This window comes from Eublepharis macularius, chromosome 3 (assembly GCF_028583425.1).
Source record: "Eublepharis macularius isolate TG4126 chromosome 3, MPM_Emac_v1.0, whole genome shotgun sequence".
Taxonomy (NCBI): Eukaryota; Metazoa; Chordata; class Lepidosauria; order Squamata; family Eublepharidae; genus Eublepharis; species Eublepharis macularius.
In genome coordinates, this window is record NC_072792.1 from 88,071,135 (window position 1) to 88,088,743 (window position 17,609).

The 17,609-nt window shown below is 46.6% G+C and overlaps 1 protein-coding gene across 2 annotated transcripts in view; it reads left to right on the forward strand.

The window, feature by feature from the left end:
• KDM6A (lysine demethylase 6A) overlaps positions 1-17,609 on the forward strand; it is a 307,417-nt gene that overhangs the window by 18,516 nt on the left and 271,292 nt on the right. The window lies entirely within an intron of this gene.

Genomic DNA, 17,609 nt, shown 5'->3' on the forward strand with positions numbered 1-17,609 from the left:
AGAACTACAACTCTCAGAATTCATGATGTTAATTGTCATGGAGGCTGAATCCAATGTCCATCTCATTGGTCTCAGAGCTCTCAATCTCTGTGCAGGATCGGATGGTGTTGCAACTAATGTCGCTCCAGCAATGGGGATAGAAATATTCAGGTTGAAAGGGAGATGATCCTCTCCTTGGAAGTCATTCACATTGAACTCACATACCTGTGGGAGAAAAGCTACTGAGACCAGGATATAATCAATTACACTGGCATCCCTATGTATCACACAAGTAAAATCACCATGGGGGTCTAGTTCCTCAAGGCCATTTAAAACCACCAATTCTATACTAGAGATACAAGATGTAAAATTGTTTAATATGAGGGTGATACAAATCGATGATTTTTAAAACGTCAGAAATTTTAAAAAATGACCTGCACATTAAAATGAAATCTGAGTTAAGGCACACCTTTAATCTCTTAAAACTGAATTTATGATCCTTTAAGGAACGTATGAAAGGCTATTTTTGTTTTAAAAGTTCTTCACACCATAGGTGTAATCTAATCCATTCAAGTGGACCTTTTATTCATGTGCTTTTCAACTACCATTATCCCTGCCATTGGTTAAATATTCTAATTACATGCAGACTGTATTTACTGGAGAGCCAAGGACTTCCATTTCATGCAAGTTGTTGAGAGATAAAAACATAATTTCTAGAGACCATAAGATTGTGTGTTACAATAGCTGGTCATCAAGCTGATAAGAGAGGAGGCAATCCTGAAATTGCATGGAGAAGGCACAGACTAAAGCAGAAAGGAACATGGGAAAGAAACATCTTCTAATATTGATTCCAAATACCAAAAACTTTGTCATGGCAGCAGGTTATACAAGAGATCCTATTTGGAGTCATGAGCATTAAATTACCTTAAATATAAGCAGTTTGCCATGTATAATTTTCTAAGTTAATAATTTAGAAAAGTACAGTGCAATTCTAAGAAGAGTTGTTTTAATGGGCTTAAACTGGAGTAACTCTTCTTAGGATTGCACTGGTAGTATACCACCTGAGGTAGTATATACAGGTTTTATTTGGTTTTTGAATTGATGTGCTTTAAGGCTGTAGCAATCAAATAGTATGAAATTTAAGAAACATTTAAATAATGGGGAAAACTGATCTTATTAATTTAAAGTGTCTTCCATACAGGGATAGGCATGTGTGGCTTCTGCATTGCTGATGCAACTGTCTGCAGCACAGTAGCTATGCGACTTCTATGTGGCAGGTTTCCCCATAGCTTCCTTGCCTGGTTCCCTGGCATTTTATTTTGTGTTATAATATGTGTAATAGGTTCTCTGAATTCTCAGTTTTTGTTTTTAAGAAAGCAAGTGTCTCCAGTATGTGCATTTTTATTTCTTTATGTTTTTGCACTAATAAAAAATTTAAATTTATATAAAAAAGCCTCTTAAATTGCAGAGAGATGCCTTTCCCCTTGTAACTCCACAGTGAAAGGTGCTAGAGACTTTTTTGTTACAAAAGCTGTGAATTCAGAGAGCCTGTTACAGTTTATCATAATGTTATGTTGATATAATGATATTCGAATGCTGGGTTTTTTTAATGGCAAAAGGTCTGGTGACTTGTTTGGGGGGAGGGGTGGCAGGAAACTATGAGAAACCTGCCTTGTGGAAGCCCTGTGGTGGTTGTACTTTATTAGCAGCATCACCAGCCAGGGAGAAACCTTGCAAGTCCATCTGTGTGTGGAAACATCACTGCTACCTTTCCTGTAACTTCAGAGCAAACCAGGTTTGGGAAAGATTGGGGAAAAGCTTGAAAAATCCAGTAAGGGGGACTTTATGAAAGAGCCTTGATGCTGTGGGGGAAAACCTGCTTCCCAACAGCATGGAACCTGTGGAACAACTAACCTGTGTGGAAATGGCTAAGTCATTATTTAAATAGCTTTTAAAAATTTCTTGCTTTAAATCAATACATCCTGTTTGTACGCATATTTGGAATGATTTTTTAAATTTTGCCAATAGCTTATGTTGAGAGCAGAACTTGGAGGTGGAAGAATGGGGGAGAGGAAGGGACAGGTAGGCAAAGAGCATGTGAAAGAAATTGGTAGCAATGCATGGCTCTGAAGCCCTATGCTGCTATTTGATTTGAAAAGTTTGTATTCCCCTCTGGTTTCTGAGGTTAAAATTACAGATTGAATATAGATTTATGTAACAATTTACCAACCATTGTTAACCTGTCCCTGAGCTCTGAGGTTTTTCCCAGAGCACTAAAGGAGGCTGTGATGAGGCCCCTTTTAAAGAAAACATCGATGGATCTCACTGACCCACTCAGTTATCGCCCGGTCTTGAACCTCCCGTTTCTGGGAAAGGTGATTGAGCAGGTGGTGGAAAAACAGCTGCAGAATTTCCTGAAGGAGACCTCAGCCCTTGAAACCTTCCAGTCCATTTTTCTCCCGGGACACAGGGTGGAGACACTGCTGTTCACCCTCATGGACAATCTTCGCAGACATCTGGATCGAGGTGGATCGGCGATGTTGATTTTACTAGATCTTTCAGCAACGTTTGATACGGTTGATTATGACCTTTTGACTCACCGCCTTGCCGATGGGGGATTCAAAGGACGGTACTATAATAGCTAATCTCTTGCCTTCATGGTCAGGGACAGAGGGTCACACTAGGGGAGAAGTTATCGTCCTGCAGGCCACTAATATATGGTGTACCGCAGGGGGCGATACTCTCCCCATTACTGTTTAACGTCTGTGTGTCTCCCCTCACCCAGTTGGTGTGAAGTTTCGGGCTCGGGTGTCACCAATTTGCAGATGACACCTAGCTATATCTGATGATGGACGGCTGGCCTGGATTGGGCCCAGATGTCCTGGAGCATGCTTTTGAAGCCGTGGCTGGATGGTTGAGGCAAAGTCGGCTGAATTTATACCCTGCGAAGACAGAGATCTTGTACTTGAGTCGCAGAAACGTGGATTCGGGACTGGCGTATCTGTGGGACCACCTCTCCCCATATGAACCCCAGAGGACTCTTCGTTCTAGTGGTAAATATCTGCTAAAGGTCCCTGACCCCAGGGAGTCCCGCCTGGCATTGACCAGGGCCAGGGCCTTCTCGGTCCTGGCCCCAGCCTGGTGGAACGCTCTGTCTAGCGAGACCAGGGCCTGGCAGGATTTGTTATCTTTCCACTGGCCTGCAAGACAGAGTTGTTCCGCCAGGTGTACGGGCGGTGCTAGGTGGAGCCTGTTGGCTGGTTGATTACAGGATATGCCCTCCCCACTAGCAACACCTCCATTTAGTAAACAGTCCCTGCTATGATGCTCTGGAGATGGGTAAAGGTTGGTCGGTTGGGTTTTGTGCTGCTATGTATATGTATATATATGTATTTTAAATTGTGTAAATTTGGATGTTTTAATGGTTTTAATTGGTATTAACTAACTGTATATGGTTGTAATCTGCCCTGAGCCTGCTGATGTGGGGAATATAAATCAAATATATATATAAAAAAAACCCTTGTTGTATTTTCCCTTTTGAAACCAAAATCTTTTGATAGCTATGAGTTTGAATAGTGGAGCTGATGTGTATGTGATGGCCTCTTAGCTTGCGTGTTGGATGTTTTGTTGCCCATTGTTGCCTCCCACATGTTTTTCTCTCCATTGTTGAGAGAAGCATAAGGAGGACAGTTTTTCAGTAGGAAAGAGTTTGGTCTCTTCATTCTTTCAGTTAAACTCACAGCCTCCAAAGGCTTTTGGACACCCCCCCCCCCCCGACAGAAAAACTTTCTAGTTTCTTTAGAGCTCTGTTAGGGGCTGCTCCCCCATGGTCACATAGAGCAACCATTTTCCTGCCTAAATGGTCTCGTGACCACCGGGGGAGCGACCCCCTCTCCTTCAGTTCTCTCTTAGCTGCTGCGAAGAGAGGAACTGTGCTTCTAAGCTCATTTGTTCTTATTGCTGTTAGATTATCTTTTGGATGGATTTTTCGTTAAATCTTGACTTTGGACTAATCTATTGTCTAGCATTTTCAATTTGGTAAATTTGGCTTTCCAAAATCTTGAACTTTGGACCGTTACTGACTATTCTTCTGTCTTTGCACCTCAATTTGATGATTTGGCTGCTCTAAACCATGTCAGTCGAGCGATCCTGTTAAGTGAGTGACTGCCATTATGCCGCAGAAGGCGCTCTTTAAAAAGTGCTCCCAGTGCACGATGAAAATGACGTATTCTGACCAACATGAGTTGTGTCTGTTATGCTTGGGCAAAGGGCATAAAGTTGGTGCATGTTTGATCTGCCAACAGTTTACTCCTAAAATGAGGAACAAGAGGGCACAGAGATTGAAGGCTGCACTGTGGGAGAAAGTTTTCTCGTGCTCTGACTCCTTGAAAAGTTCTGCCTCTAAGGACGATCAGCAATCTTTTGATTCGAAACCTATTAAGCCCATAGCCACTCTGGATCAGAGATTGAGAGCCGGATCCTTGACATCCGTTCTGAGATCACACCCAACTGTTATAGACTCCAACTTGTTGGACTTCTTCGGACCCAAGATCCGCCTCTGAACCACTGGCAAAGAAAAGCAAGGAGTCCAAACACTTTCCTTGTTCCAGTTCTAAGACAGATTGAAGTCAAGCAAAACACAACCAACCTAAGGAAAAGGCGCCGTTCTCGGTTCCGAGAACCCCATCACTACACCTCAACTCCCCCGAGCGATCACTTTCTGAGGGAGAAGTATAGGAGGTAGAGCCTCATCCTGTTGCCATGGAACTGACAGTCTGGATGGTGGAACATGGGTTTGAATCTGCTCCCAAGACCAGTCCAGCAGAAGAACCTATACCCAGGACACGTAAGCAAACTCCTCGGAACTGATCCCCGACGCCGAGCGGACACAGCGATTACAGGTCCTAATCCCAGTTTGTGTCGGGTCCGAGGGAGTCATCTTGTCACCAGCACCATATAGTTTGCTGTGTCCCACCTCCATACCACTGCTACTGGCCTGGTTCTCCCCACGGGTTCAAGACTTTGGAACCAAGACCGTCAACATCGTCTGGAAGAGCATGGCTGCCTCCCCTGTTGCCAGCTCAGCTTCAACACGAACCCACTCTGAGGAAGTGGAAGACTCACAAGACTCATGAGGTCAGATCCGAGACATCAGAACCATCACCTGATGAGAATGTTGGCTCTTCTTTGGCTACCCCATATGAAGACCTGCGCCTTTATGCGGAACAAATGTCCAGAATGGCACAGGCTCTTGAGTTGGACATGTCTTCTTCTGCTCCCAAAGCTGCTGGCAAACTATTGGGCAGACTCTACAGTGATGCTCCAGCAGTTATAAGTTTCCCTATTGTGGAGGACCTAGACGAGGTGATCCTAAAGGCCTGGTAGAAGCCAGTGGAGATGCCACCAACCTCAGAAAGAGTGGAGGCAGTATGGCAATACCTATTATGAGGAAGGGTTCAAAAATGAAAGGACTGAGCCTTTAGGTCAGGGCTTTCATATTGGGCATGTCAAGAAACTACTCTTTCCCCCCACAAAGTCTCTTGTCTACTCAAAATTCTAGCAGTTGATGCCCTGGCAGCTAGCCTGGCTTCAGCCATCGTGTTGCTTAAGGAAGAGGAAAGTTCCTTAAAAGATTATGCATATAAGAAAAGTGAGGCAGCCTTGCTCAGAGCTCATAAAGCTATAGCCTACTCTGTTAGAGCCTTCGCTGCTGCATTTTTCCTGGCTAGGGCGGCTTTGCAAACTCCTGAGGGAAACACCTGATTTGTCTTAAAAGCTTACTGGTTCCTCTCTAGATTATAGGGAGCTGTGGCCTTCATGGCAGATGCCAGCTTTGATACGATGAAATTTTCCTCAAAGGCTATGGCAAGAAGAAATTTGGCACTAAAGAAGTGGATGGTGGGCACTACTTCCAAGGCTTAACATAGCCTTTCTTAGGGGGTGAGCTCTTTGGCAGTACCTTAGACAGCTTTCTCAGTGACCAAGATTAAAAAGAAGGCCAGGCCCTTTTCTTCCAAAAAGAGAGGATAGGCATGAGTTCAGTTCTCTCAGACTTTCTTAAGTATAGGACTTTCCACAGACTCCACACAGATTACAAAAGATCAACCTGGTGTAAGCCAAAGACATCTCTCAGGTCCAGCTCCTAATCCACACCATATCAAAACTTGGGCAACAGGAACAACAAACCTTTCCAACAGCACACTTGAGAGCAGGCCTCTGCTGCTGGTGGGTAAATTCCAACTGTTTTGGCAGAATTTGGACTTCACCTTCCAATGCATGGGTACAGTATACCATCAGGAAAGTTATGCCATCAAGTATGTCTACCCCTCTCCCTGCACAATTATTACAGTCCTGTCATCTCAACAGTTTTGCAAAGCTACTTCACAATCAAGAGGCCCTTCATCACCTCCTAGGTATTGCTGCCATAGGAGCATTTCCCTTGCATCAAATTCACTCATGTGTTTACTCCATCTTTTTTACTGTTCCCAAAAAGAATTGGACTAGAAGGCTGTCTTGGATCTAAAATGCCTCAACAAATTTGTTGCCTACAAATATTCATGATGGAGATGCTAAAGTAAATCATAGAAGGGACTTCATGACATCCAAAGACATCATGGAAGCTTAGCTGCAATTCCCAATTTTCCCTCCACAGAAGAAGTACTTGCATTTTGCCTGGAGAAGGGATCGCTACTGGTTTAGGTCTCTATCCTTTAATTTAACTTTGGCTCCAAGGGTGTTCTAAAAAGTAATAGCTGCCCTTGTAGTGGGCCTCATCCCAAGGTGATAAGAAGATTATCCAGGCAGGATAATCTTCTTATCAGAACTCACAAGATAGGCAGTCCACTCTCCAGTACCAACTGTCACATGGCTTCCTCATCAGTCTTAAAAAGAACCAGCTGACCCCTTCGCAGCTGGTAACTCACTTGATTGTGGGTACAGTCCTCATTAACAGTTCTCAGTTTGACACTGAGAGATCCCTGTCTTTCGGTGCTACACCTCTGAAGATGCCAGTCACAGCTGCTGGCGAAACGTCAGGAACTACAATGCCAAGACCACGGCAGTACAGCCTGGAAAACCCACAACAACCATCGTTCTCCGGCCGTGAAAGCCTTCGACAATATATAATCCTCATTAAGTTCTTTCTCCTGCCAGAAGAAGTGACAAGGTAAAAAGCACAGCAAACCTGGTAATTTCTTCCAAGTTAGTGGATCTAATGTTTTTGACCCAAATTCGGGGTTCCATTGCCACAGTTCCCTGGACACAAGTGCACTTCTGGGCTTGCTATTCCCCCACCAGCAGTCAGTTGCCCTCAGGTGTCACATGAGAATAGGAGTCAATTTGCAGTGGAAGAATTCACTTGGTTGGTGAACTGTCTCTTCATATCTGATCAGAGGCAAAGAGGGCTATCTGGAAACACATTTGTTGATCACCACAGATATGAGTCTTTTAGAGTGTGGAGCTTACTGTTCTCTGGGGCAACTATAAGGAACCTGGTCAGTGTAGGAACAGGCCATGAGCATTAGTTTCCTGGAACTCAGGACGATCTTCCTTGCACTAAAATACTTCCTAAAAATGTCACATCTCCTTCATGTTTGTAACAGCATGGATAGTACCATGACCAAGACCCATGTCAATCACCAGGGAAGCACATGATCTTGAAGGATACAGCAGGAAGTGGCTTTGATCATGCAGTGGTCAGAAAAACAGCTGGCATCCATCTGAGCAGAATACATCAGGGATGCCTTTAATACCCAGACTGATAGGCACATTTGGACTTGCCTGGACTAGGGGGAGTTGTCACTGTCCCAGATCTTATTTGAACATGTGATGTGCCAGTTAGGCCGTTCTGCTTCTACCTCTTATCTCAACATGAAGCCCTCCCCATTTTTCCTTTACAGTTCTCCACAAGAGGAACAGATGGATGCACGGCTCTCCAAGTGGTCAATGGCCTGCTATATTCCTTCCCTCTAATCTAGCTGATATCCAGAGCACTGAACAAACACAAGCACAAGATGGAAGAAGTGAAGGGGTCATGACTCAAGGGTAGAGCATCTTCTTAGCATGCAGAAGGTTCCAGGTTCAATCCTCAACATCTCCAGTTAAAGGATCTGGCAGTAGGTGATATGAAAAATCTGTGCTGGAGTCCCTGAAGAGCCACTGCCAGTCTGAGCAGACAATACTGACTTTGATGGACCAAGGGTGTAATTCAGTGTAAGGCAGGTTCAGGTGTTCATAATCATCTTAACTCTACATTGGCCAAGAAGACCTTTGTTCTTGGAGCTAATATTGCTGTTGGTTTAGTCACCCTGGGTGCTTCCAGTCCATTCAGATACTCTGTCCCAGGGACCCATATGTTCATCTTCGTTCTTCAGTGCCTCCACACATGGGACTGCGCAGGCGCAGGCCAGCTGTCGGAAGATTCTTTACCGCTTATCCAGCTCCGAAGGGGCCATTTGTTGCGCGCCTCAGCAACCGTTTCCCGCCAAACGGTCACATGCTCCTCCAGCGACCAACGTCCCCTTCCCTCAGTTCTCTTCTTGCCACCGCTTGGAGAGAACGTCCGCTCGTAGCTCCGTGCTTTACTGTGTTTGGATTGCTTTTGGACGACTGACTTGGATTTGGACTTGACTATTCTTCTTCTTCTTGGATTGGACTGGATTGATCTTGGTGTGTATTGACTCGGACTGTGATCTGACGACGCGTTTTGCTTGCCCCTCATAATGGCTTCTAAGGCCCTCTTTAAACACTGTGCCCAGTGTCGAACAAAGATGGCCCAAACTGACGGGCATGATCTTTGTCTTCTCTGCCTGGGGGAAGGGCATACTGTGGAGACGTGCAAGTACTGCCAGAAATTCACTCATAAGGCCAGGCAGGAGCGATCCGCTCACCTCAAGGCCTCGCTCTGGCAGAAGGTCCTGGATGGGGACAAGACTCCAGGACCCTCCTCCATGGCGAGGAAAACCCCGACTCCCTCCCCGGGGGCAAGCCTCACCTCCACCCCTGCAGGAGTGCGATCGGCGGGTTCTGTAACGTCTGCCAAGTCGGGGGCGACAGCCCGTTCGGCGGATAAGGCAGCGTCGAGGGCAAGCTCGGGGGCGAAGTCACCGAAGTCACCGCGAGATTCGGCATCGGTGAGGTCGGAACCGGGGAGGTCAGCTCCGAGGCCAGAACCGAGGGGCTCGGATCCGACGGGGTCAGCCCCGGCGTCGAGCGGGGAACCTGCAGCGGTTCCGGGACCGGAGGCTGCGCGGAAGGCATCGGCCAAGAGGGCGTCGGTTCCGAAGGCTGCCTCCGAGCTGGCTCCGAAGAGAGCGAAGAAAAAGTCCAAGCATCACCGCTCTCGATCCCCTCGGCGCCGGGCAACGGAGGAGGTGGTCCTGGTGTCCCCGCCTACACCTTCGCCCCATCTAGACTCCATCTGGATCCGGGGGCATATGTGGTCCTGTCGAGCGGGCGGCGTTCTCCGTCGCCGGAACCGAGCCTGCCCCGCCATCATCATCGGATCCGACGGACGAGGGGCCCATCGCCTGCCTCCCCGGCCTTGTCTTCCTGGAGCCAACGCTACTGGTCTGAGGAGAGCGTCGGATCCGGGCATTCCATGGCCGCCCGGCACCGACAAGCTTCTTCCATCCCCGGTGCTTATCGCTGCCAGTGGAGGGGGCCCCCGACCGGTTTCGATGCACCGGATCCGAGGCCCTCGACGTCGGGCCAACGCGAGTGGTTGCCTCCACCGTTCCCGGAAGGGGAGGTGTCGGCTCCAGCTTCCGAGGAGGATGACGAGGGTGCTGGATCTGGGTACCACTCTGAATCGTTCTCTGAACCATCCCTGGACGACAATGTTGGGCCCTCCACGAGCTCTCCCTTTGAAGACCTCCGTATTTACGTGGATCAGATGGCACGTATGGCCAAGGCCCTGGATATCAACGTGTCATCGGTGGTCCCCAAGACAAAGGATAAGCTATTGTGTCGAATCTACGGTGAGAACCCGGCTACTGTGGGCTTTCCCATGCTGGAGGGCTTGGAGGAGATCGTGGAAAAAGTCTGGAAGGTGCCGTCAGATTTGCCTGCCACTTCGAAACGCATCGAACAGATGTATAAAATTAAGCAGGGTACGTGGCAGTCCCTCATCAAGCATCCTCCACCGTCGTCCCTGATAGCCGAGGAGATTCAACACAAGAGGTCAGGCTCCCCCTCTGTTCCACCTGATAAGGAGGGGAAGAAGACGGATGCTTTAGGTAGACGTCAATACTCGGTGTCTGCTCTGGCCCTTAGGATAGCCAATTATCAGACGATTATGGCGGGCTATCAACTCTACCTTTGGGAAAAGTTGACGGCCTATGTCACGGACCTCCCTGCTGATAAAAAGGCAGTGGTGTCATTGCTGCAGACGGAGGCAGTACGACTATCGAAGCGACAGATGAACGCCGGGAGCCATACGGCTGACACGGCTGCCCGAGGCATGGCTTCAGCGGTGCTCCTAAGAAGGCACTCGTGGCTACGGTCAACTGCTCTCCCGCAGGGAATGAAGAACAAGATTGAGCACCTGCCCTTTGAGGGGGATTCTCTTTTTTCGACCACAACCGACGAGGCACTTAAAAAGAAGAAGGAGGACAAGCAGACGGCTCGTTCGCTCGGTGTGACCCCGGCTGATCGGCCTGCGTTCAGGCAGCGGTATTCACCTAGGTACAACCCTTACCAGTACCACAGCAGATACCAGTCTCGTCCGTACTTCCAGCAGTACCCTTCTTCGCAGCGCCAGTACACCCCCACGCAGCACCAGGGCAAGAGGCGTAGGCCGTTCAAGCCCCGCTCATCTCAACCTCCTGCCCAGCAGAAGGATGCGCAGGGGGCAGGGAGGCAGTACTGAAGTTCCGGCCCTGCAGCAGCCCTGAACTTTTCAGACAGACTGAGACCATTCCTGGCTGAATGGGAGTCAATAACATCTGACTCATGGGTCTTAACGATTGTTGATAAGGGGTATGGGCTGGAATTCACTGAACTGCCGATGTGTACTTCACCGTTGAGGGCGGTGAATAATACTTTGGTTGAGCTGGAGGATGAAATCAAGTCACTCTTGGCTAAGGGGGCTGTGGAGGAGGTGGCATATGAGGAATCAGAAAGGGGTTTCTTTTCCCGCTTCTTCCTGGTCCCCAAGAAGGATGGGGGTTTACGCCCCATTTTAGATTTGAGGGGCCTAAATGTTTTCCTGAGAGTGACCAAGTTTAAAATGGTTACGCTGTCTGCTGTGGTTTCCTTATTAAAGAAGGGGGATTGGTTCGCTGTCCTGGATTTAAAGGACGCCTATTTCCACGTGGGGATCTTGGAGGAGCACAGGAAGTTTCTGTGCTTCGTTTATAAGCATCGGGTATTCCGCTACAAGGTTCTCCCCTTTGGTCTATCCACAGCCCTGCGTGTGTTTACAAAGTGTGTGGCTCCTGTGGTGTCCTTTCTTCGGGAGCAGGGCTGTACCATCTATCCCTATCTCGATGATTGGCTTATAACAGCAGGTTTCGGAGGCTAGGCTGCTGCAAGATGTGGGGTTTGTTCTGGACACTTGCAAGCGCTTAGGCCTCCTGGTGAATTTTGATAAATCTATACTGACACCTACCCGTATTGTGCCTTATATTGGGGCTGTGTTAGACTCCGTGGAGGCCAAGGCTCTGCTGCCCCCGGCACGGGCAAGGTCCTTAAAGGGCCTCGTGTCCTTATTTAAGAGAAACCGGTTCCAGTCTGTGCGCATGATTCAGCGTTTGCTAGGACATATGGCGGCTGCCACTTCTGTGGTGCCCTTTGCGAGGCTGCGGATGCGCCCGCTCCAAAATTGGTTTGTAAGGAAATACGATACACTGCAGCACCCGCCATCTTTCAAATTTTCCATACCTAGGGTCATTCTTTCCTCCCTTGACTGGTGGCTGTCGGATGTGAACTTATTTAGGGGGACCCTATTTGGTTACCACCATCCTGAGGTTTCAGTGACTACAGATGCCTCCCTGCAGGGATGGGGGGGGGCTACTGTGGTGCACTGTGTGTACAGGATGTGTGGTCAGAGGGGGAAAAGAAGCTTCATATTAATGTGCTTGAACTAAGAGCTGTTCGTTTTGCACTTGTGTCCTTTACAGCGCTTTTGCAGGACCGGCAGGTGTTGGTGCAGATGGACAACACCACCTGAACCAGCAAGGGGGAACGGTGTCCATGATCCTCTGCAGAGAAGCCACACTCATTTGGGAATGGGCTATCAGGAATGGGGTGACGCTTCGCGCCATACATGTAGCAGGCTCAGACAATGTGCAGGCAGACGCCCTGAGCAGGGTACACATGCTGGATCACAAATGGGAGCTCAACGCAGAGTACGTTGGGCCGATCTTTCGGAGGTGGGGCCGGCCATGCATAGATGTGTTTGCGACATTGGCAAACGCCAAGGCCAAGGTTTTTTGCTCACGGGCAGGGAGCGATCCCCTCTCTATTGGGGATGCCTTTCAATTTACTTGGGCCCGGGGGCTACATTACATGTTTCCACCTTTCCCATTGATACCCAGGGTGTTGTGCAAAGTGGAGAAAGACAATACAGACTGCATTCTAGTGGCCCCGTTCTGGCCAAGGCAGCTTTGGTTCCCGAAGTTGCTAGAGATGTCCAGTCGAACATACGTGACCCTACCGCCCCGGCAGGATCTCCTCCTGCACGGGAAGCTCGTACATCACGAGCCCGGGAAACTACATCTGACTGTTTGGCGGATTCGGCCACGTCCCTAGAATTTTCTGAGCCGGTGGAGAGGGTCCTGTTGAATGCGAGGAAACCCTCCACTCGGCGCACTTACAGGGCTAAGTGGCCGCAGGTTTGAGTCGTGGGCGGCCTCAAAGGGGGTTGTATCTACTAGTAGCCCCGTAGGGAGAGTCTTTGACTACCTATGTGAGTTGAAAGACCGGGGCCTTAGAGTGACGTCACTGAAGGTGCACCTTGCGGCCATCTCCGCTTTTCACGATCAGGTGGATGGTCGCTCTGTATTTTCGCACCATAAGTCTCGCCAGTTTTTGAAGGAGATGCTTAATCTTTACCCTCCTGTGTCACCCCCTGTGCCCCAGTGGTCTCTCTCCCTGGTCCTTGCAGGTTAATGCTGCCCCCCTTCGAGCCTTTGGCTACTTGCCCGTTGGACATGCTGTCTTACAAGGTGGCATTCCTGGTGGCTATTACATCTGCCAGACGGGTTAGTGAGCTGGCTGTGCTTAGAGCGGATCCCCCATTCATTCGTTTTCATATGAATAAGGTGGTCTTGCGGCCATGTGTTGAGTTTCTGCCCAAGGTGGTGTCAACTTTCCACCTGTCACAGGAGATCTCTCTGCCTGTGTTCTTACCAGAGGCTACTACTAAAGGGGAAAAGGCCCTTCACACCTTAGATCTGCGGAGGGCTCTGGCCTTTTATTTGGAAAGGACTAAGGAGTTCCGAAGCAGCCCCCACCTTTTCGTGTGTTTTGGGGCAAAGGATAAGGGCCACAAGGCGTCAGCACAGACGGTGTCCCGATGGATAGTGACGGCCATTACTAGAGCCTACGCTTCGGCGAAGGTAGACTGTCCCCTGGGGGTCAGGGCTCACTCCACTCGATCTCAGGCGGCGTCTTCAGCGCTTCTCAGGGGTGTACCACTGATTAGTATTTGCAAGGCTGCAACGTGGTCATCGGCTGACACTTTTGTGAAGCATTACGCTGTTGATGTCAATGCCAACGAGGATGTGGCTGTGGCCAAGGCCGTTCTCCACTCCTTATTTCCCTAGGAGTGCACTAGCATGGTTTGCTCCAATAACACAGTATATGGTTGTATGTATATATTTTATTGGCTATTATGGGATTAGTACTTTGTTTTTTGCATGTATATATGTACATATATAACTGTTTAACATGTTGTTCTTGGTGATTGTATAATAAAATTGGGTTGGATTTCACCCCACCTTCCTTATTGTGTGAAGCTTGGTACTCTCCCATGTGTGGAGGCACAGAAGAACGAAGATGAAAACAGGGTTAACATACCTGTAACTTATGTTCATCGAGTTCTTCTGTGCCGACACACAACCCTCCCTCCTACCCTGCTGTGAACTCCAATGCTGAATTTTATACATATATCGGCTATAACGTGAATTGCTGGATTAAGAGGTTATGGCTATAGGTGTTGGATTAGCGGCGGCAAGGGAGAACTGAGGGAAGGGGCCGTTGGTCACTGGAGGAGCATGTGACCGTTTGGCGGGAAACGGTTGCTGAGGCGTGCGACAAACGGCCCCTTCGGAGCTGGATAAGCGGTAAAGAATCTTCCGGCGGCTGGCCTGTGCCTGCACAGTCCCATGTGTGTCGGCACAAAAGAACTCGATGAACATAAGTTACAGGTATGTTAACCCTGTTTTACCCAGCCTGGTTGCTTGGAGATTGAGCAGCAAGGACTAATGAATCTAGAATGCTCAGAGCAAGTGGTAAAAACAATGATTACAAGTATCATCAATGGAACCACCAATGGAAAGGATTTAAAGCTGCATCTGGAAAGCGATGCCACAGGAATTGCAAGACCCCAAATGATGTGAATGCTCCTATGATCTGTTCATTCCTATAAGACAAACTTGACCTGGGCCTTAGAGCAAACACTTTAGGTGGTCAGATAGTGGCATTGGCCTCTGTGTTGCCTTTGGTTGCCTCTCTCTTATCACCTGGTGGTCAAATGTTTCCTCAGAGAAGCAGCACTTTCCAGCCTTCCAGAGATTCACCATTTTACCTCTTGGAGGCTTCATGTGGTTCTCCAAGTGCTTACAGAATCTTACCAAAATCTTTGAGCCACTATGAAAAATGTCACTTAAGTTCCTCACACTTAAGGTGCTGTTCATTATGGCCCTGACCTCTGCCTGATGTGATTGGGAGCTCTTTCTATAGTAAAAGATTTCTGCATTTTCCAAAATAATGTGGTGGTCCTCCAGTCCCTTCATTCATCCCAAAGGTGAATTCTACCTTCTGCAGCTTTCAGTAAGCGTATCTTCTGCTCTTTTGCCTCAATACATCAGATCCCAAAGAAAACAACTGGCACACTTTGGATGTGCAGAGTCTTACATATCTACATACAGCATATAGACTCAGGAGATCAGACACTGTTTTCGTAGCTTACTATCTGGTAGCTAAGAGCAGGAATGTGTCTAAAGCAGGGGTCCCCAACCTTTTGGCACACAGGGGCCACATCAGAGTGCTCAATGCCTAAAGAGGGGCCACAGCCTAAATCAAAATGTAACAAAATTATTAACCTTCCTATTTAGATCAACAGTAAACATTCAGAGGTCAATGAAGAAAAGTTAACTTGAATGCAGTCCATTTTGGAACAATATTTTACTGTTGAATCCTTTTATCTAGCTACACATGCGTACCTAGTCAGTGTGATTTTTGTGGCTGTTTTCTGTTAACCAAGGCATTAGTGTCCAAGTCAAGGTTTGTGACAGGACACCCTTAAAATGTCATGTAAATGTTCATCTGTAAGTCTTGACCTACACCTGGATACAGTTTTCATTTTGGAAAAAGTTTGTTGACAGATGTATGTGGTGCCAAAGACTGTAAACATTCAGTAAATTTCTTTAGGTTGGTAAATGTATCAGGTAGATCACAATAGAAATTGAACAGACTGTTTTCTTTGTAATTGTCTCTGAGATGACCACTGGCAAATCAATTTGTTCCATCTGAAAAATATTACTTGCATTTTCTGGTGCTACTTCAAATGGATTTTGAAACATTCTTATTTCCTTTCTGTGCTTATGGCAATCAGTGAATCTGTTTTGAAATTCCATCTGTAATAGGTTCAGTGCTTTGGCATATCCTTCAACATGGAATTGTAAATTCCCATCAAGTTTTAGTTCATTGCAGCATGAGAAGTTTGAAAAGTTACTTTCACTAACTTGCTTCACAAAAATGTTTAGTTTTACTTCAAAAGCTTTCAGTTCAGAATACATATCACACACAAGCTTTTCTTTTCCCTGCAACCTTAGATTCAGTTAAGAAAGCCAAATCAAAAATCCACCCAGGGTCAGAAAGTACTTCTTGACCTTCTCCTTGAGAAAGACATCAACTTCATGACGAAGACTGAAAAAAACGTTTGAGGACTTTGCCTCTGCTAAGCCACCTGACTTCTGCATGGTACAATATGTCTCCATATTCTGCATCTATCTCTGAGAGAAAATGTTGAAGCTGACGATGAGTAAGGCCATGATGCCTGAAGTAATTAATTCTGAATACAACAATATGAATTACACGTTCCTACTAAAGAATCTTACTACACAAGGCTTGCTGATGGATGATGCAGTGAAATTGCATGGGAAGTGTACTGTTCAATTTCAATATCTCTTCATTGATTCTTGTATCTACACCAGTTTTACTTCCCACCATATTTCTTTTTCTTTTTTTTTAAACTTTATTTAATTTAATTAACTGAACACCCACCATATTTCTTGCACCATCAGTTGTGATACTTTTCAATTTATCTCATCTCAGACCATGATTTTCTACTGATTCACACACCTTCAAGAATATGTTTTCTGCAGTTGTAGTGCCTTTCAAACTCTGCAGTAATTCTGAAGCTGGAATCTTTCCCCTTGATAAATAGTAGTAGTTGAGCAGTGTCTATAAAGAATCAAGACTTATGCCTTGGAAATCAGTGATATATGCCTGGTGCTTGTAGATGCAGAAAAACTGACACAACTAACACAAGATTACCTTATCAGGGCATATTTCCTCCATTACTTTAACCATGCACTTTTAAACAAATTCATCACCAGTGAATGGCCTACCTCTCTCAGCAATACACTTAGTAACATGATAGCTGGTCCTCACAGAAGATAGGTTCTCATCAACATGCTTTCTAAAACCATTTTGCTGCAAAAATGTTGATTTTTTTAAAGAGAATTTATCTTGTTCATTCACCTTTCCTTGATATATTGAGTAGCTCTTGTGACAGGATTCAAAGTGCCTTCTAACATTGTACTCCTTTAATATTGTGACAGTTTCAAGACATGTCAGGCAAACTACTTTGTCTTTGTTTAAAACAAAGATGTACTCAGTAGTCCATTTGTCATTAAAGACATGGTGCTCATCTTCAATTTTTCATTTCTTTGAAACAGCACTTTCTTTTGCAGACATCTTACAGAATTTTTAGCAGAGCAGCAGTTGCAGAGTTTCAATATTATCCTTGAATAAATAAAAATACGAAAAGTATAGTTTTAGGGGTCTAACTCTTCCCTTTCCCATCAAATTCACCTCACTCTGCTATTAGCTGGGAGTTTTCATTTTGACCATGGTAAAGAAGAGAAGATACCCTTGCCTCTACAGTTCTCAGGAGTATTGGGCCATATGCACAGGCCAGGAAGAATTTTTAAAAAATGGATTATGAATCTGACCTACCAGATGGTAGAGTTGCAATCCTAAGCACATTGAATACTATGAGAGTTATTTCTTAATAAGCACACAGCTTTGAGGTTTAAATCTTCACATGCTAATACTTTGGAGGTCCTTCAAGAAAGGGCAGAGAGAGAGAGAGAGTGAATAAAAGTGCATCCTCCCACCTAGAGCAGAAGATACGCCATTAAATTGGCTTCAAATGATATGCGGAGTGCACATAACACATC